We start from the raw sequence: 22,568 nt of genomic DNA, 5'->3' as shown, positions 1-22,568 counted from the left end.
GGTTTGACGAAATGTTAATGAGAATGGACAATTTAGAGAAGAATATAAGTGAATTGATGGAGCTGAAAAACACAACACGAGAACTTCGCGAAGCATGCACAAGTTTAAACAGTCGAATTGATCAAGCAGAAGGAAGGCTATCAGAAGTCGAGGACCAGCTCAGTGAAATGAAACGAGAAGACAAGAATGCAGAAAAAAGGATGAAAAGGAATGAGCAAAGTCTCCAGGAAATATGGGACTATGTGAAAAGACCTAATTTACGTTTGATAGGTGTACCTGAATGTGATGAAGAGAATGAATCCAAGTTGGAAAATACTCTTCAGGATATCATTCAGGAAAATTTTCCCAACCTGGCAAGGCAGGGTAATATTCAACTCCAGGTAATACAGAGAACACCACAAAGATATTCTTCAAGAAGACCAACCCCAAGGCACATAATCGCCAGATTTATTAGGGTTGAAATGAAGGAGAAAATACTAAGGGCAGCCAGAGAGAAAGGTCAGGTTACCCATAAAGGGAAACCTATCAGACTTACAGCAGATCTCTCAGCAGAAACCCTACAAGCCAGAAAAGAGTGGGGACCAATATTTAACATCCTTAAAGAAAAGAACTTTCAACCCAGAATTTCCTATCCAGCCAAACTAAGCTTTATGAGTGAAGGAAAAATTAAATCTTTTGCGAACAAACAAGTACTTAGAGAGTTCACCACCACCAGGCCTGCTTTACAAGAGCTTCTGAAAGAAGCACTATACATATAAAGGAACAACCAATATCAGCCTTTCCAAAAATATATCAAAAAGCAAAGAACTTTAACACAATAAAATATTCACATCAACTAATGGGCAAAACAGCCAGCTAGCATCAAACACCGGTATTAAAGTTATATATATTTTAATTGGATAAAAAGCCAAAACCCATCGGTATGCTGCATCCGGGCCCATCTTACATGCAACAATACACAAAGACTCAGAGAGAAGGAGGAAGATTTACCAATCAAACAGAGAGTAAAAATAAACTAATAAACAAAAAGCAGGAGATGCAATTCTCACCTCTGATAAAGTAGACTTTAAAGCAACAAAGATCAAAAGAGGCGAGGAATGACATTACATAATGGCAAAAGGATCAATGCAACAAGAAGAGCTAACGATTCTATAGATCAACGACATAGAAAATTAACAAGGATATTCAGAACTTGAACTCGGACCCGGAACAAGTAAACTTAATAAACATTTATAGAACTCTCCACTTCAAATACACAAAACATACATTACCACCTCACACCTATTCCAAAGGTGACTATATAATTGGAAGTAAATCACTCCTCAGTAATCGCATAGCATTTCATAGGTTTAAATTAAATATTGGTTGACTGTTTGTTTGTTATCTTCTTCCCTTATTCCTTCCTGACTACATCATTAAGTATAATTATCAGTATAAAAGAGGTTTTCAATACCCATTACTAAATTGCATTCTAGCCTGGGCAAGAAAGCAATACTTCCATTCTCTCTCCCTCTTTCTTTTCCTTCTCCCTCCTCCCCATTCTCTCTCTCTCTTTCTCTTCCTTTTTCCTCCTTCCTATTCTCTCTTTCTCTTTAAAAAAAAAAAAAAGAAAAAAAAAAAGACATGACAATGACCAAATTTTCCAATAAACACACTAAGAATTTAAAAAAAAAAAAAAAAGAAAGTCAATCACAGATATCACTTTAATTGCACACTGTTTTATTATTATCATATAAAGCCTCATCTTATGTATAAATCTTAATATATAAAGTCTTCTTAGATGTCTATTTTTTTAAATATTCAGAGGCAAGAGGAAATCATGTGCTCCAGATTAGCACCTAATCGCTCCCAACTGATAAGAAACAAAAACAAAACAAAATGAAAATGTTATTTATTTCATCTCATCTTATGTGGTATTTAATTGTGCACGCTTTTTTCCCCCCATTAGGGTAATCTCTTCATGTAAGAAATACATCGAGTTATATATTTACTATGAAAGCTTACAAAATGTGGATTAGGTAGTCAAAATATGTTTATTTCATTAAATTTCAGAATTTGTAAGTAAGGGTAGTTGAAAATTTCCTTTAGTCCCTCTCTCTTACATATATAGAGATGAACAAGAATCATCAGACACTTGATGAAAGCAACTACATAAAATAAGTCTTAACAAAGAAAAAATAAATATATGAATTCAGGGGAAATAAAATTTATAGAGAATGCTATATGGAGAAAATATCTTTGTGTCTGTGCATAAAGTTAAAAATTGAAATTTTTCGGAAAGCTAAAACAGCAAAAGACAAGGAAATACAGTAGAAAAAAATATCCAAATTAAAAGTATCCATTCAGTAGTACCATCTAACAAGGTGAATTCCAGAAAAATCAAATAAAAAAGGAAGTAAAATTTATATTTTAAATTTATGCAAATATTTCATAACTGAATAATAGTTTTCAGAAATATACAAAGAATATTATGAGCAATGGTTTCTAAAAACAACCCCAACAACAGTCATCTTAAAAATTCACAATGGGTATAAAGTTCCTAAATTTTTAAAGAGAGAATAAACAAAAACATGTCACCTACAAAAAAAAAAATACTATAAAATGTCCTCAGACTTACTAAAAGCTAGAAGAATGTGAAATAGTGTCTTAAAAATTCTAAGGCGAGATGATGTATATTTAGCCAGACTATGAAAGATGTGTGAAGGCTGAAGAAAAAGATTCTCATGTACTCAAGGTTTTGATGCACATACACACTCTCAGGAAGCTACTGGAGTGTGTGCTCTGTTTAGCAGCATGAGAGAGGACCCTGAAAAGAAGGCCTTCCCATGGATGAGGAATGAAAGAAATTCCCGATTTGATGGTCAAGGGAAGAAAGTTACAGGTTGACCAGTGAGCAATGATTCTAGAAAGCACATGGTTCAGATTGAAGCTGAGTACAGGAGACTTCAGGAGAGATGTCTCAGAGAAATTTAAGCTGAAGAGTTATATGAATGTGTTTTGATTCATTGAGAAGGTAGAGATTGATTGCGAATGAAATAGTGATGGCCATGCTGAAAAGAACCAAATGAAAAAATTAACACCAGGGCAATGAAGAGATGAGCAAAATATAAAACATAATGATAATGTGGTGATACTATATGGAATATTTTACTTAGCTACAAATAATATTTGCATAGTCACAATAATGCAAATATTGATTATTAACTTACACCTTTATATAATTCTATTGGAAGAAAGCATGTATGCATGTGTGTGTGTGTGGTGTGTGTGTGCCTATGCATAGGTTTATGCATGTGTTTATGTATATGTGCTTTGGCACGAAGAAGGCAGGTTACGAAAGGCCAATTTTTCTCTTTTACTTTCCACTTTTGGAGGTCCTTAGATACTATGTAGGACTAAATACTAAAGAAAGAACAGAATATGCATGTGATTTAGAAAATACAAAAGTAAGTAAAAGAAGAAACAGGTAAAAATGTTGAATTTGGTTAACTCTGGAGACTGACAATCTGGAATACGGGAAAACAAGAAAATTGCTTTGATGAAAGATTCATACTATTTTCAACAACAATAGCATGATTTTTACGAAAATAAAAACCAAAGAAAATGTCAATAGAATATTTGTGAAAACAAAAGACACATTTATATTTAGTATCCTCCAAATGGAGAAAGCAAATGGCCATGGAAGCAGTCATGCTTTGCATTTGTCAGTTCTTTTTATACGTATAGAAAGTATGCCATGTGCATTCAAAATTAATATGTTCTATAAAGATAAAAGGAAAACCAAGAACTGACATGATATATAATCACTCACTCCTTAAGTACATAAATAATTTTAATAAAATGGTGCCTGGAATATGTGGCACCAAACAGACAATAAATATGTATAAAATATCTTGAAGAGAATGATATATAATGAAGTTCTATTTTAATGTCATTTGTTTGTGAATACAAAGCTTAGAAATAAAAAATAAATATTGAAATCAATATTTCTTCAAAAACTTGTAGTGAACACTTACATATCCTTTTAATTTTCCATTAAGTGGAAACAAATGATGCTCCATCTTAATGATTACATATTTGATTATTTTTGAAAGTTAATATTTTCATATTTGGGTATTTTATGCAATAAGACATTCCTTTTTTAAAAAATGTGTTTTCTAGTAAGGGACTTTGTAAATAGAGCATGTATCTATCCCAGGGTGGCAACTAGCTAGTAAATAGGTCCAGATGTTTGGGATAACAATTTTCCACCTGCATGTCTTTAGGACTCCTTTGCCTTCCCCCTCTCTACCTCCCACCAAGTTCCCTTCTGCCATATCTTATTTAATGTAGCAGATGTGGATTAACTAGAGACAACGCAACAGCTTTTCAGAAATTGAACAATTACATATTTTATCAGCATGATAGTAAAAAGTTTTCATGTCTTTCAAGCTCAGAAGACCATTCAGTGTTAAACATTTTTAAATAAGCTTATAATTCTCAGAATATGATTCACTGGTTTTCAAAGAATAGTTCATAGGTCAGCCACGAAGAATGCAAGGAGGGAGGATAGATTTTTCTTGCAAAATATATAGTTTAATCTAAATGTTATTGCTGCGCTTGAAACTAAGTAGAGGTAGAGAAATGAGGAAGTTTAATTTCCTAAGTGAGTGACATGAAGATAGCACTTGAAGGTGAAATATGTGTCCTGTGTGATATAAAAGGACAGCATCTTTAGGAAAACCTGTCCTGTCTGAATGAAGGAAACTCCAGTAATACTTTGAGTGCACCCAAGGGTTGATCTATTCTCATGCAGATGCGATAACCATGGTTCTGTATGACAAACTCCCTTCCATGCATGATGCTGGCTCCTGTGCCAAGCTGCTGAGGGAGAGAAAAATGATTACGTTATATGTCCAATTGATTCTGCCTCTCTTGTGGAGTGTGTCAAATAAATTGCATTTTTCCTGAGCCCATTTAGATAGAGTATTATCCTGCTGTGTTCCTTTGGATCCTGTACAGATTTCTGATTGCTGAATTGTAACACTAATCATAATAATTATCTATGTAATAAGTTCACAATATGAATTGTTACAGATGGTCACATTTTCTATCACAGAGCAATCAAGCCTATTTGTACAATCTACTTGCTTCTAGATAAAACAAAAGGCAACATGTAAGTTTCTGTATGTTCATCACACGTTATAAGTGGCAATTTAGGTCTAGTACATCAGAGAAAATGAGACATGATAAGAGCGAGTGCTAAAGAACTTTTCAATAAAAGCATATTTGAATTTTGCTATTAGTTTTACAGATATTATCATTATATATCCAATTAAATACTAAAGATTTATTTTTTCCACAGCAAGTAATTTCTTTTTTTCCTATCTAAAATCTGAAATTCATTTTGACAATGGAGGACATGCAAATGAATTATAATTCAAATACAATAACAATATAAATATGCTACTGAAACAGAATGTGAAGCATATTTATGACCTTCACAAAAATGTTTTTCTAGGATTGACTACAGCTGGAAGCAGGTGCTTTCTCTGTCACTTTAGCAGTTGCCATGTGAGGTTTCAGTTGATGTGTTAAATCTGGTCTCCATATACAAGTGATGTCATAACTATAATGTTGAAGAGATTCAGGTATACTTCCTTTATTGCTGTTCGCTTTTTTGTACTTTACAGATACTGCATGTTTTACAATTGAAGGTTTGTGGCAACCTTGCATCAAGTTAAGTCTTTAAGTGCCATATTTCCAAAAGCATGTGCTCACTTTGTGCCTCCGCACATTTTGGTAATTCTCACCATATTTTAGATAGTTCATTATTAACATATCTGTTATGATGATCTGGGATCGGTGATTATATTATTTTATTTTGCATTGCCATAAAGGAATATCTGAGGCTGGGTAATTGATATGGCTTGGCTGTGTTCCCACTCAAATCTCATCTTGAACTGTAGTTCTCATAATCCCAATGTATTGTGGGAGGGACCTGGTGGGAGGTAATTGCATCATAGGGGCAGTTACTTCCACGCGTTTCTCATAATAGTGACTGAGTTTTCATGAGATCCGATGATTTTATAAGGGGTTTCCCCTCTTTTGTTTAGCACTTCATGCTGCCACCATGTGAAGAAGGCCGTGTTTGCTGCCTCTTCCACCGTGATTGTAAGATTCCTGAGGCCTCCCTGGCCCTGCAGAACTCAGTCAATTATGCCTCTTTCCTTTATAATTACCCAGTCTCAGGTATTTCTTCCTGGCAGCGTGAGAATGGACTAATACAGTAATTTATAAAGAAACGATGCTTATTTAGCTCACAGTTCTGTAAGCTACACAAAAAGCATGGCACTAGCGTCTGCTTCCCGTGAGGCTCTCAGGAGCTTTAACTCATGGTAGGCGGCAAGAGAGTCGGGTAAGCCAGACTCTTTTTAACAAACAGATCTCATGTAAACTCATAACTGCAGGGAGGACACAAAGCCATTCATGAAGGATTCGCTACCATGACAAAAACACCTCTCACTAGGCCCCATCTCCAACATTTGGGAGCACATTTCAACATAAGATTTGGAGGGGACAAATATCCAAATGATATCAATGATACTTGATGTTGCTATTGTAATTTTGGGGGGGTGCCATGAATCATGCTCTTATGTCACTGAACTTAATCAATAAATGTTTTGTGTGTTCTGGCTGCTACATTGAGTGGTTGTTCCCCTGTCTCTCTTCATTTCCTTGGACTTCCTTATTTCCTGATATATAGCAGTACTGAAATCAGGCTCATTAATAACCCTACAGTGTCCTCTAAGTGTTCAAATGAAAGGAAGAGTCACATATCTCCCACTTTAAATGAAAAGGTAGAAATGATTAAGCTTAGTGAGGAAGGCATATCAAAAAATAAAGTAGGCCAAAATCTAGGCCTCTTAACTCAACAGTTAGCCAATTTGTGAATGCAAAGAAAAAAATTTTTGAAGGAAATTAAAAATGCTACTCCAGCGTACACATGAATGATAAAGTAAAACAGCTTTATTACTGATATAAACAGTTTTAGTGGTTTGGATAGAAGATCAAACCAACCACAGTATTCCTTTGAGTAAAAGCCTAATCCATAGCAAAGTCCTAACTCTCTTCAATTCTATGAAGGCTGAGAGAGCTGAAGAAGCCGCAGGAGAAAAGTTGGAAGCTAGCAGAGATTGGCTCATAATGTTGAAGGAAATAAGTCATCTCTGTAACATGAAAGTGCAAGGAGAAGCAGCAACTGTTGATGTAGAAGCTGCAGCTACTTATCCAGAAGATCTAGCGTAGATCATTGAGGAAGATAATTACACTAAACAGTTTTTTAACGTAGAAGAAACAGCTTTCTATTGAAAGAAGATGCCATTCAAACCTCTAACTAAAAAGGAGAAGTCAATACCTGGTTTTCTCATTAGGAGTGATGCCAACATAAAATTTATATGCATTGAAAAACAAACAAACAAAAAATGTGTGACTCACTTTACTGCAATATTTGCTTTATTACAGTGGCCTGGAACCGAATGGTAATATTGCCAAGATATGCCTGTATCTTGGTTCTGTTTTCTTGCTTCTTATTCTGAAATGTGGCCCAATTTCGTTTACCAATGTTTTCACCCAGTATGCCAAAAAACTTAATTGCATCAAAGAGACACTTACTTTTTCTCTGCCTTTCATTTAATATTTTATCTAAATCAAAGGAGACTTTCACCTTATGACAGTAAAAGTATAGAAAAGTATGCTTGAAAAGGCTAGCAACCCTAATTGTCTTATTTCATCTTGTATCTATTCATGAATTAATAGTGTGACATAAATATCTATTATCTATTTATAGATACACACATCTACATGCATGTATTATCTATGTCAATGTATAATCATATAATCTATTCATCAAAAAGTAGGATTATACTCTATTCCTCTGCTCTTTGAGTTTCTTTCTGGTTTTATTAATGTTTAAGATTTAGTCACTAAAAATGTTCACTGTTCCAAGCTGAAATAAAACCAGACATGATTTTTGCTTAGTAATTTCACATCAGTTATGGTTACATACTGTACCATTTACACTGTATTCTCAGTATTAAAGCAGTTTTCAGAAATATCGGTAGTGTAATTTTGGAATAGCCATTTAACTACACATATATGCCTAAAACATTTTAACCTGAATGAAAAAATCCATTTGAATAAACACAATAGTTATGTTACCTAAGAAGCAAAAGACTCAAATATTCTTCAAAACACACACACACACACACACACACACACACACACACACACACGTGAAGCGGACTTTCTTTCTTTAGTTTGCCCTTTTCACTCTAATATCTACCTGATAAATTTCCTAAAGCTAATGCAATCTTTAACTCTTTTTCTTTTTCTTTTTTTTGTTTTTGAGCTACAATTCTGATTTCTTTGTATTTTCTGGAAACTTGAATTCTTCCTTTCTTTGTAAAATAAGCTTTTAAAATTCCCAACTTTCCAATTTGCAAACCAAAGAAATGAGAACTCTTCTGGAACAGCCAGAGACATTACTTAATACATTTAAGCTTCAATAGAAAATAAAAAAGACAACAGATATCACATTCCTTTTGGTGCCTGACAGATATTTAACTGGATAATTTCAAAGTGTTCAACTATAAGTAAACAATTCATACTCAACACTATTTTTATTAAATATCAAAGTATACATAGGTGCAGGAAAAAAAAACATAAATATGCCACAGAGGTTTCTAAAGCTTTCTCTGGCTCCTAAGGATCTGAATTTTTCCAAGTCTATGTTGCTACATAAATGGTTTTTAGGCAAAGTTACGTATTTCTTTTGGTCATTTTTAAGAGTGAAAGTTACAATATTGACATTTGTTGAGTGCTCATTCAGTCATGTATTGTGGTAAGTGTTCTCTATGTATTATTTTATTTAATCTTTACAAATTCCTATAGAAGGAACAAGTATCATTCCCATAGATCTTAAGCATAGTTGTTTTCAAGAAAAATATTCCGGGTTATGGAAGACGTAGACATACAAAAGATTCTGTAAATATCTTTTCTTACAAAATATCACTTCCAGATTCCAGATGCCAAAGCATAATTTTCACAAGTTAAAATTTCTGAAATACAAATATGAAATGGATGTTTGTCAAAGATTTATTAACCCATTAATGATTGAACCAGTAAGAGGGTAAAGCTGTTTCTGAAAGCATTTTAGGAACTGGGATTTTATAGTATTTTAAAGTTTAAATATAGAATTGGTTAATGTCTGAAAGAACAGTAAAAACTATATGTTGGAGATTATCCTTTTAAAATGAGTATTACATCTTTATCAAATAATAAGGAGTTAATGTATAACTTTTGAAAGTCTCAACCCTTTAATAGTAAAATTCAAACAAAAATACATTCCCCTAGATGATGACATAATCTTTGAGTGAGCTTGATAAACAATATTTCTATTTCTATACTCTCTTGATCTTATTTTCATGATTTTGATAATTTTTCTTTACATAATTGTTAGCGCTAACTCTTGGCACCTTGCTTGCAGTTCTGATGTCATTCACACCCTGAGGCTTGCTTATCATGCAATCTTTCTATTTAAGCCTTCTGCACTTTCTGATATTCTATAATTCCCCTGCAAAATATAAATATGGGTTTTCTTCATCATTTCTCTTTAGCACTTTCAGGGTCCTTTCAAACAGGGACATCTTTTATTAAAAATAATCTGGGAAATGTATATTCATTATTACTTTGAGTATCACGCTTCATTTTTATTTCTTATGTTTTTGAAATAAATATGTTATCTAAGTATTGGCCCTTTGGTATCTAATCTCCCTATTTCTTAGCTTATCTTTTCATCTTTTATTTTTTTAAATTATTTCTGTCTCTGAGACGTTTTCTTGAACTGATCTTCCAATTTACTAATACATTTCTCATTTCTATCCATATAACTTAATTCTACCTATTTTATTCATCTACTGTGTATTATATGTTCTATTTATTTTGTATTTTTTCCTACTCTTGCTGCATCTTTATAATATCTTCCCACTTCTTTTTTGGTTTATCTGGCTAGTTTTAAATCTTGATAAATATGTTTTAGTAACTCTACTTCTGACAAAAGCAGTAGTGTCCTTCTCAAGTGTCTTGTTATTTGTATCTAGGAGTTTATGTTCCCTTAGGAATAAAAGCAACTCTGACAATGCTCATGAAAATCAGAATTAAAGTATCAACTCCAATGCGCTAAAGGAATTTTTGGGGAAAGGTAGATGGATGAGCCCCAGGGGGGAAAACCCCAGTCATCAATAAACCATTAATAATGGCTGACCCCATTAAGCAAATCCTTTTTTGTTTCACCCCTTGACTCCCAAGAAAATTTAGCTTTAGAATTAGTATCTCTGCAATAGGTACAAATCCATCAATCAGGGAGTTTGAAGGAGAAGGTGTAGGAAAGTAGCTTTCCAAATTTCTTCCCCATTTTGTCAGCTACCCATAAGCACAGGATGTCTTTGTTATTCTAATTTTATTCTTGAAGATACTTGTATCAGAGCTCTGAATAGTCATAGGTGAGGACAGGCATCTTTTGTTTTAATATAGTTTCCGGAGAGAAACAGAAGCAGAGCTCCCATAGAGCGTTTCTGTTTTTTTATAGGCTGACTTCTGCCCAATTAAAGCCGCCCCTCACTCTTACCAGTTCAAACTTCTGTCTGTCACCACAACATTTTCTGTTGTTTTGATTTGCTTGGTATTTTTGCTTTTGTGGTTAAATATAATATTGAATTTAAAATACTTTTTTATTCCAAATATGCTAGTTTTAATATGAAATACACAGTATAAAGTAAAAAAATATATAGTTTAAATACAAAAATTCATTATAGTGTTTCTATGAAATAAATCAGTTCTTTTAATGGAGTTGTTCTATAATCTACACATTTTCTTTTTGCATTAAGTGAATTGCATGGGGGGAAGGGAAAGCCTAAATGTCTTTCTATCTTGATTTTTTGAATAGTGACTATAACTGAATTATCATTTGGAAATACTCTATTTTGCAAGGTCAGGAAATGTAGCAAAAATCTTTAACATTAATTTAGAACTAGTTGAAAGGCAGCAAAATCTAGGCCTTTCATCTCTTCTTGAATGATTTCTTATTCAAACTCAGCTGGAGTTCTCAGAGCAGAATGTTCTGCTTTCTTGGATCTTCAGTCAAGGAAACCTTTAACTCACTCTGTTTCATAATAAATCCAGGTAGAGCCAGTTATGACAAAATACATGATGGTGTGCGCTACTTGAATAGTGCATGGCTTTCAATTCTGCAATAATGTATGTTCTCCATTCATTGATTAATTTCAGGTAAAAACATGTAAAACAATAAGCTAACTATATATCTCCTAAATCAATTTTAAATATATTTAAGCTATTCTAAGCAATTCTAGTTTAAAAAAAGTTCTCGCTGTTTGCAAAGATTATGAGCAACTGAGTTACATAGTTATCATTTCAAAAGGGTCATAGCTCAGCTTTTGTTTTTTAATTATTTTGCAAGCTATTATTATGACTGGCCAAAATGTGTATATGTTCTTTTTCCTTTTTCTCAAGTTGTAAAACATGCACAGCATGTGGTTATCTGAAAAACTGATATAAGTACTCATGACTTTTGTGGAAAGGATACTGTACTTTAAAGTTCAAGTTTAATTGTAAGCTCTGAGTCTTAGAACATGGAAGAAAGATAATTAATAACTTAGTTCTAAGAATTAAATTGGGAAGTGAATTGCATTTGGTATGTGAGCTGATTACTACTAACTATGGTAAGACTTGATTAGTACCATCCATAGGATCATAGTTACTGTTTATCAGGATGCTACACTTTAGAGCTACTAGTTCATTGGAAGTACAGATGTAAATTTTTGATCTTTTCATAATTGCACTAGATGTGTTTCTTATATCAACTCTGGTAGAAGCAAAAAAGTTTCTAAGAAAAAAGGATGTGAAAGCAAATGGTTTGATGCACAAGTAATTCAAGTACCATTGTACTTTTGTGTTTCATGTTAGAATGCATGCACTTAAATCCTATTTTTCACATAATGTAATAGCAACACTGCTGTTATATAGTGATTGGTATTATAAAATGTGCTGTGAGATAAATGCTGTTATTATGAAAATCCTATTAGCAAGTCCCTATGTACTGTACATGCAGGGCAGATTTATTAACATACCCTCTGTAGTCACTTTCCTAAAAACAGTTTTACCAGCTATGAAATACTATGCAATAATGCCATTAATAAATGTATCTAATTGTAGCATATGAAAGTGAAACATTGAATAGCTTGAAATGGTTGCTGTGAATGGCGAGATTATTTCAAGTAGAGGTATGGAGTAACGGATACACTATGCTCCCCCCTTTTTTGTACTGCCACGTGTCAAGTAATAGATCATTTAAGTGCATAGTCAGACAGTTGGGCTAATGAGAAAATGTTGGTTCTCTTATAAAAAGCTGTCAGTAGATGGCAATGTGACTGTTTTATAAAGCATTTTTATTCCATATGGAACTAAAGACTTGGGATCATTCACATTTACTACCTAAATTACTGTAATTTTCCCCAAAAAAAGAGCTCCAAGAGCCCCTTTAAACTATTCTTTAAATAATTGATAGTTACAAATGAAAAGCCAAGCCTAGAATTTCCAAAGTGATCAAAGTTGTTTTAATTTTCCATTGGTCAGAGTTGAATAAAAATAATGTTACAAACTATACCATCAATAACTAGGAATTGCAGAACCTCCATTTCAAACTGAAGTACTTTTAGCAAATCCATATCATACCCTCACTTAAGCACGGCAGCCGGCTATGGCCCAGCGGTGCTGCACTATTAATACAGATCCAGAGGAATGCTGTTGCATCGAAGAAAGTTGTTTTGATATGTTTTCACTGTTTCTTTTATCTCTTCACCCTTCTCCCAATAAATAACCTTTGATGTTTCTAGTGATATTTCATGTAAATATACATATGCATATATAATAATATATAATATTAAATATGCCTAAAAACTTAAAGCTTGCTAGGCAGTCTGCATGTACATCAAAGGCCATGGCTTCTGAACTCATTGCAGATTATAAAAACTAAAAAAGAATAATATATTCTGGAGAGAAATTCTAAGAATTTTGACTAGTGGGAAAATTCTGAGAATGGGACGATATGTTAAAACTCTTGAATACATTGTCACAGAATGTACTAAGATATTATTCAGTTCTATAGAGTTATTTCAGTGCATTGAACCTTAAACTTGTGATTCCATTTGGGGTTATGAGAGGGGTTAAGAGATATGCAGTAATTCCCCCTTATTTGTGGTTTTGTGTCCTACTGCTTCAGTTACTCATGGTCAACCACAGTCCAAAAGTATTAAATGAAAAGTTCCAGAAATAAAGAATTCATATGTTTTAATTTGTACACCTTTCTGAGTAGTGTGATGAAGTCTCGTGCTGTCCCATTCTGTCCTGCCCAGGACCTGAATCAACCCTTTGTCCAGTGTAGCCACATATGCGTGCTCCTGGCTCATTAGCCACTTAGTAGCCCTTTTGATGATTAGGTCTAGGTGTGGTATTGCAGTGCTTGTGTCAAGTAACCCACATTTTACTTAATAATGGCCCCAAAGTGCAAGAGTGGTGATGCTGGCAATTTGGAGTGCTGAAGAGAATCTTTAAAGTGCTTCCTTTAGGTAAAAAGTAGAAAGGGGTTTTGTTTGTTTGTTTGTTGAGATGGAGTCTTGCTCTGTGGCCCAGGCTGGAGTGCAGTGGTATGATCTTGGCTCACTAACTTCCATCTCGCAGGTTCAAGTGATTCTCATGCCTCAGCCTCCTTAGTAGCTGGATCACAGATGTGCACCACCAGGCCTGGCTAATTTTATTTTATTTTATTTTTTATTTTTAGTAGAGATGGGGTTTCACCATGCTGGCCAGGCTGATCTCAAACTCCTAACCTCAGGTGATCCAGCTGCCTGTGCCTCCCAAAGTGCTGGGATTACAGGCGTGAGCCACCGTGTCTGTGCAAAAGTTCTTGGCTTAAGAGAGAAAGAAAAATTCCTGTGCAGAGGTTGCTAAGAACCTTGGTAAGAATCTTCTATCTATAGAATTGTGAAGAAGAATAAAGAAAGTTTTTCTAGTTTTGCTGTCACACTTCAAATTGCAAATGTTAAACCAAAGTGCATGATAAATAATTAGTTAAAATGGAACCAGAATTAAATTTGTGGGGAGAAGACATGAACAGACAACATGTTCCAATTGGTAGCAAGGTGTTCTTCCAGAGAGCATTGAATGTACACAGACTTCAGCAAAGAATTCCCTGAAATAAGTGACACTAACCCAGTTATTGGAAGTAAGGAATGGTTACCCAGATTCAGGAAGAAGAAGAGTAAGTATAGTACATAATTTTGACAGAGAGAGAGAGAGAGAGAGAGAGAGAGAGAGAGAGAGACCATATCACATAACTTTTATTTTACTATACTAATTGTTCTATTTTATTATTGTTGTTGTTAATCACATCCTGTGCCTAATTTATAAATTAAACTTCATCATAGGTTTGTATGTATAGTAAAAAAACATAGTATATACAGGATTTGGTACTACCTGAGGTTTCAGGCATGCACTAGGGGGTCTTGGACCATATCACTTGATAATGGGGATGACTACTGTATTATCAGGAATGAAAGTCGATGAAGGGGCAATGTGGTATAATGAGGAAATATTGCTCAGGTAAGAAATGTAGGTACTAGTCATAGTCTCATTCTATGAAAAGTCCATTAAATAATCAGGGTTGCCATTTTATTTGTAAGATAAATGAAACTAACTTATAGATACCTAATATTCCTTTAGTTATCATGAAGAATTGAATGTCTAACCTCACTTTCATTGGCAAAGTATCTCCTGGAGAACCTACTCAGTTCAGAATCTCTAAGACTTGATTAGATTGGTCCCCAAATGAACTACTAATCAGTTCAAATCTCAGAAATCAATAATTACAAGGGATGGCTTCTTTTTTTCCCCCATAATTGCTTAGCATAAGTCTTCTTGAATATGGTGAAGGAAAATTCATAAACTGCAAAGGATCTTTGGATCTGTATTTAAATATCTAATGAACAATAATTTTGACAGCGTTTAAATTAAGGATAGCATTGAAACTACATTTGCAAAATTATAACTGAGAAAATTATGTCACTGAAAGAGATCAGACCTAACTGACCCCATCTTCCTTTTAACCTCTAAACTTTCTGTTCATTCCTGGGTGTAAGCCAAACTGGCCTTGGGAAGGAATTTCATTTATAGTTTAAACTCTGAAACAAAATAGGTAACAGCCCTTTCCCAAAAAATTCTTTCTTGCCTGGGGACCAGTCTGCCTTCGCAAGATGGGATATCTCAAGGTTTTGGGGCCATGCAGCCTCTGGCTGCAAGAGTCTGGACCTCCCCAAATTCCTCCTTGGAGTAATATCACTATTGTAAAACCTAACATTAGTGCTTGAGATCTTTTGCAGACCCTGCATTTCCATGCAGCACATGACACCACTCAGACTGATAATCTGGCTCAAGCAGTTCTGCGATCCCACCCAGAACTCAGCAAGAACTCACTTCGATCCCCTATGATTTCATCTTCAACCCGACCAATCAGCACTCCCCACTTTCCAAGCCCACACTCGCCAAATGATCCTTAAAAACTCTGGTTCTCCAATGCTCGGAGAGACTGATTTGAGCAATAAAAACGCTGGTCTCCCACACCGTCTGCTGTGCGCGAATTACTCTTTCGCCATTGCAATTCCCATCTTGATGAATTGGCCTTTTCTAGGCAGTGAGCAGGTGAAACGCTTGGGCATTTACAGCATCTCTTGTGGAAATAATGAATACATTTTCAAATTTACATATATTTAAGAATTAAGGGACATAGTAAACTTGCTTTGCAAGTTTGATTTTATAATTAAAAAAAAAAAAATTAGGCCGGGTGGGGTGGCTCACGCCTGTTAATCCCAAAACTTTCGGAGGCCGAGGCGGGTGGATCACCAGGTCAGTAGATCTAGACCAGCCTGGCCAACATGGTGAAACCTCGATCCTGTCTTTACTAACGATTAGCTGGGCGTGGCAGCGCGCGCCTGCAGTCCCAGTTACTTGGAAGGGTGAGACAAGAGAATCTCTTGAACCTGGGAGGCCGAGGTTGCAGTGAGCAGAGACCGTGGCACTGCACTCCAGCCTGGGCGACACAGCAAGACTGAATCTCAAAAAAAAAAAAAAAAAAAAAAAAAAAAAAAAAAAAAAATTAGTACTTCTCTTTTAATGATTTATTTTTAATAAATCTTAGTAGTTTGAAATAAGAGATATAATTTTTCCTGTTGGAAACGAAATATTTTTTATCTCCTCTTTGTTTTAACTTGGAAAATGTGTATTTTCTCAACTCTTCGAAATGCATATAAATCCTTCTAAAGACTACATAGGCCTTTGTCTGTTGGCCTTTTATGACCCACTAATGTCTTTCTTAAGAACCTGGGAGCAAAATCTCTTTAACATACAACCATCCAGGAAGATAGCACCCCTATCTGCCAGTTTCAGGGGATGGATAGGAACCTAATTTCCATGGTGATCACCTTGCCCCAAGTTGCAAAACTACCTACTGTCATAAGAAAATGTGTGTGTGTGTGTGTGCGCGTGTGTATGTGTGTGTGTGTATTTTCAGATAAAGCTATTTAGCTAACACAGATAGTCATTTTAATTACCAGGTAAAGTTAGAATGGGTTAATGATGTTTTCAAGTCCTCTCACTGGAGAGCAAGTTATTGCGTATTTTGAAAACATATAGGTAATGGGTTGTATCTTCTTGACTATTGATCAGAGTGAGATTTCTGTTTTTGTAATCTCCCAGCAGATTGCCTGTGATGCTCATTACATTCTAGTGTAAAGTTTACATATACAATAATAAAAAGTTTTTTTTTTTTTTCTCTACTACATTTCTGCAGAGGATTGCTGAACTGGGATAAAGTTTTATTTTTAATTCTATTTTCCCACAGTATTTAACTAGAATTCAGATTTTCTTTTCTTGCTTTGGATTTTCAACTCAATTCAACCTTAACTATTGCCCTAGGCAAGAATAGTATTTCTATACTAGTTGCCAATTCCTATTGATATAGTTGCAATTTATCCTCATGCTGTGTTATTTTTTATTGAAGATAATTGTACTCTTTATAGTATGACACTTTCTTGAAAATAAAGCAATCGAGCAAGATATAAAGAAATAAGTTAAAGGGGAATGTTAATATCTTTTAAAATAAGGAAGCAAATCCTTTAGATGAATTTTTGTCTAAAAATATTTGAAGCTGTAGATGAAATGTTTTAGTCAATATGAATAGCTTTGTTTGCCAATATTTATGGCTAAAGAAGTGTTAAAAAGAAATGTAAAGCAAATATAATACTAGTCAGAATCCTATCACTCCATTTGTGAAGAAAATTATATTAATCATTAAAAAGGATTTATGCATATTTCTTATTAAAATAGAATTTTCTCTTCAAGGAAAACGTGAAGACAGAGACTTTTGGATTTCTTTTGGAAGTAGACATTAAAATAATTAAGATCTATATATTTTAAAGTATCTTTCTTTCAAATATCCTTGAAGTTGGTCTTTAATCAGTTCATTAGACATTTCTCCATCTGCCATCATCACATGCATATGCAAGTGAGAAAACTTGTTCTGTGAAGTGATACTTTAATATTATTTTTAAATCAAGTGTCTAGATGGAAGGTTATACATCTTCAATTTTGCAAGATTTTCTTAAACACTGACTAAAACACAAAAATATATTTTTTGCTGTATAAATTTCCACCTTGTAAAAACATAGGCTATTTTTTACTATATTAAATAGATTTTGAATGACCATAAAACATTCATAATATGTTTCTAATTTTATTCTTGCTGTGTTTATATACAGAATTCTATATAGAAACGTAAAACAAAGTCATTGACTCCCCCTTCATTTTTTAATAGAGTTTGGATATGAATCCCAAAGCATAGATTTAATTTTTCAAGAAGAGGGAGTTAAAAGAATAGCATCTATAATCTGGGTATTCTTAATATCTGAACTCTCACTAGCTAGTCCTACTAAATGATTAGTGTTGAAGGTTAGATGGCATGTCATTCAAAAGACAATTTTCTTTGAACTGGCAATAATATCATAGACTGGCCTAAGACCTCAAAGTCATAAGTTATTATCAATCTGTCTTCAGAAGAGAAGTTATCTTATAAAAAAAATCTCTGAAGTTAAAGGAAAAGACTCAACTTGCATGAAACATCTTTTAACTCCTTTGTTTGAGAGACAGTATATAGCAAATTTTCTATACACTTATTGTTTCTGGACAATTGCATGACGAATCAATTGTGAAATTCATTACATTTTGGAGATTGACATTTAAACTCTGATTGAGACCAAGCATATTTTCTGCATACAATCAGACACCATTGATGTCTATACTATTCTAAGTATTATGCCAGGTACTATTCAGATGCTAAGTAAAAGACTGTCAGGTTAAACTATTGAAAATAAAAGCTTCTTGACTTCAAAATATATTTATTCTGATTTACTTACTTAGATTTTTAGATATAGCTTTTAGATCATACGGGGAGTAAATATCTGAAGGCTAAATGGAATTGTAATCCTAGAGTTGAAAGTATTCTAAGAAACTTTTAGTTGGGTTCCTTCCTTCAACCAGAACTACACTATCTCAGAGATGCAAAAATGATTCCAAAAATATTTTTAAGATGCAACAATTGTTTTAAGGTATAGGAACCCTGAATCTAAAAACTGGCTACATAACCAAAACATTTACTGAAGAAAATATCTTATCTTAGATGACTAGAGATTTCTGACAGCTTTTCAATGGCACCTAGGACAGCAAATAAGTTATAGCCTTCAATTTCTGGCTTTTCTATTTGAATAAATACTTTTTTCTTATATTTTACTCATTGAGGAGTAAATATGCTTAAGTTAGCTTTAAGTAAACATATACTTCAAAATAATATCTTGATTTCTAATCATGTTCATTAAGTTCTTAAAAAAAATAAACTAAAATACTCCAGAGCTAAGGTGTATATTTTTAAGTTCTATAAGTTAAGATATTCTTTGGCAGCAAACTTTTTTTTTTTTTTTTTTTTTTTTTTGGAGACGGAGTTTCGCTCTTGTTACCCAGGCTGGCGTGCAATGGCGCGATCTCGGCTCACCGCAACTTCCGCCTCCTGGGTTCAGGCAATTCTCCTGCCTCAGCCTCCTGAGTAGCTGGGATTACAGGCACGCGCCACCGTGCCCAGCTAATTTTTTGTATTTTTAGTAGAGACGGGGTTTCACCATGTTGACCAGGATGGTCTCGATCTCTTGACCTCATGATCCACCCGCCTCAGCCTCCCAAAGTGCTAGGATTACAGCAAACTTTTTTTATTTGTTGAGTTAGAGTTACTTATTTTCTAACCAGTACTTTTAAGTGTGTCATTGTTATAAGACTTCATATATTTAAAAATTATTCTTACTCTAATTTATACCCAGAACAATAGTAAAATCACTCATTTTCTGTAACATCTTCAACTAGATTTTATGTTCCGATCCTACTACTCTTTGGAGGACAACTTAGTTTTATAAGTCATCAACATGCACTAACTGGAGAAATAATTGTTCATTTAGATCTAACTTACTTCCATATAAATCTTGGCAAAACAAAGAGAAAATCGGATTGCTCAAAACAAAAAATAATCAGCACTTTTCTGTGTTGTGAACTCCAAAAACCACTGTGGGGATTATTATTTAGATCCGGTGGTATTTGTTCCTGAGTTTACAGTAATTTCCACAGTAGTCCACAATGTAGGTTTTTAAATGATTTTATATTTTAATTGTTTTATTTCATATGTATTTTGGTAACAATTGGTATTTATTAGCAATGGCAAGGTCTTTATTATGCCTAAAGGTTAGGAATATTTAAACATGGCTGTATCCTTTTTTAAGGTTGCATGAAAAGGTCCTCATATGCGGGTATTTGTCCTGATAGAAAATAATTGATTAATAATGTACCAGGGGATCATAGCAGCTGCATGGCAAATAGGGAAGTGGAGGAATAGAACACTTTAAGTAAGAGATGAAAACTGTAGATTGGGAATTCCTGCATCTGAAAAGAGCATAGATTTTTAAATCTATTCATGTGCATAAATGTCATAATATTATATGATAATATTACCATATAATATTATTGATATTTATATCTTAACTAGATATGCATTCCACAGCTAATATTTTTACTATGATTTTATTATTACTTCAGCAATTCATATTATTAGGTTGGCAAAAGTTGTTACAGTTTTAACCAAAGGAATGGCAAAATGCAATTACTTTCTCACCAACCTAATATTCATTTTAAAGGTCATTGTATGTGGATTATAAGATATTTTTATAGCTTCCATTCTGCATTTTGCTAATGCATGTTTATATAGGTGAACAGAAAATATTCTCTCTTACTGGTATCCAAGTCTAACATATTTGCACTGTAAAATTTGAGAAAATTAGCTAAGATTTTGCACAGAACTAAGATCTTTAAAAGCAATGTTTTATTAAATGTATCATGAATATATACTACAAGTACAGAATCTATCATCCACAACTCTGAATCCAAAAAGCATCGAAATCACAAATCTTTTGGAAAACTATTTTTTTAACATAACCTACCAGTCCTGAACCAATGTATTACTATTTATAGTGTTTATCTAGCTTAGAGTGATATGCATACATTTTGCTGCATATATATTAAGGTTTGATTACTATATGAAGTGCCGATCCTACTGTGAGAATTACACAATACACAATATACGCATCAAATTAACCTTATAAAACTTGACAAATTTATAATTACTAAACACATCTTGCCCCAAGAGTTTTGGATATAGAACTGAGACTTGTGTTATTTAAACCAAGGTGAGATTTAAAAACACTGTGTTCTGAAATTGCATACCTTAAATTATTTGTGCACTATCAATTTGCTGTGAAGGTCATATAGAAAAGCAAATATTAAAGCTGAAAGGTACTTAGGACTCACAAATTTCAATACTGTCTTTTTAACACAAAAACGGATAGCCGGTAAAGCCTCATTTAAATTAGGCTGCCTGATTTCTAATAGCTGATAAATAAAGCCTCATTTAAATTAGGCTGCCTAATTTCTAATAATTATTATTACTATTATAAAACATAAAATTCTATCACAATAGTGGGTAGGAGAAACTGGCAGCCTAGGTAGCCAAGATTTTGTGTTAATGCATACATAAGTGCATCTGCACTAAAGACCTCCTTTTTTCCCTTTCAATTGTTCCCCAAGACAGTCATATTAATAGTTATTAATATGAACATTATGTTAATTGCCATAAAACATTGTCATTCCATATTTTATTTCTCTTTTGGTAGCTCAACAATTCAATAAGTCTGATGCAGTCACACAGTCTTTGTGTTTTTACATTTTGGGGAATAAATGAGCAGTGAGCCTCTGCAAAGATTGAGACAATAAGAAAGATAAGATTACGTAACAGAAAGAAGTCATACCTGGGAATGCCTGCTTATTTCTCTTGTTCTACAGAGAAAGTTCAGAGTCCACATTTTTAATGAATACTATGCAATATAGCATTATGATGACTACAGCATTGAGAATAACAGTAGTACCTACTTCATAGTTATTGCAAAGTTATAGTCAATTAGCCCACGTAAATTCCTTAGAACATTCCTAGCATATAGTAAATATTCCAACACTAATTATCATTTTAAGTTACAATAATATCGTTTTTAATGAGGATTAAATATAACTTAGGGATGCATGAAAATTACTTAGCACATTACAAGCGCTTTCTTCTTTTTCTTCCTCTCCTTCTCCTCCACCCCTTTTTCCTCCTCCTCTTCCTCCTCCACCTCCATCTCTTTCTCCCTATCTTTCTTTTTCTCCTTCCTTTATCAGCTATGAAGCAAAGTTTAAAAGAGGGAATTCAAATTGGCCCATCATGTGAGTACAGGAAGATTTAATCTTCACTCGTATCTGAAGTGTCTATCTTCCAGTACTGTGGCCTCATAGTGCCCTTGAACCATGTTCTTTGAGTGATGAGAGAGTCAGAGGCATTAAGCACCACTATATATTAAAGTATATCACAAATTGAAAGAGAAGTAAATTAAAGTTTTATATGCACAAGACACTGTGGAAGCACATTTTATACTATGGTCAAGTTCAGTTATTCTAGTGTAATGTGTCCCTTATTTACAACTCCAATAACCAAGTGAAATAAAAGGGAAATGTGTTCAGTTTAATGCAAATCTACTGTACATTACGAGCATTACTACTACATTTAATCAATTTGACTAAATTGTGTACTATTGTCATTGTAAATATTATATGTCTTGCTAAAGTTGAAAGAAAGAATGTCTAAGCCTGATGAGATTAAATCACTTTCTCCTAAGATCTAGAATCTGACAATACCAAAGAAAATTAAATAAGATGGGAAAGCAAATTCAGAGTATCTGCAGGGAAAGATATTTTTCTTGGTATGTCTTCAATTTTGTTTTGGA

Source organism: Aotus nancymaae, unplaced genomic scaffold (genome assembly GCF_030222135.1).
Source record: "Aotus nancymaae isolate 86718 unplaced genomic scaffold, 86718_ANA_hifiasm-v0.15.2.pri h1tg000033l, whole genome shotgun sequence".
NCBI lineage: Eukaryota > Metazoa > Chordata > Mammalia > Primates > Aotidae > Aotus > Aotus nancymaae.
This window is presented reverse-complemented; position numbering follows the sequence as displayed.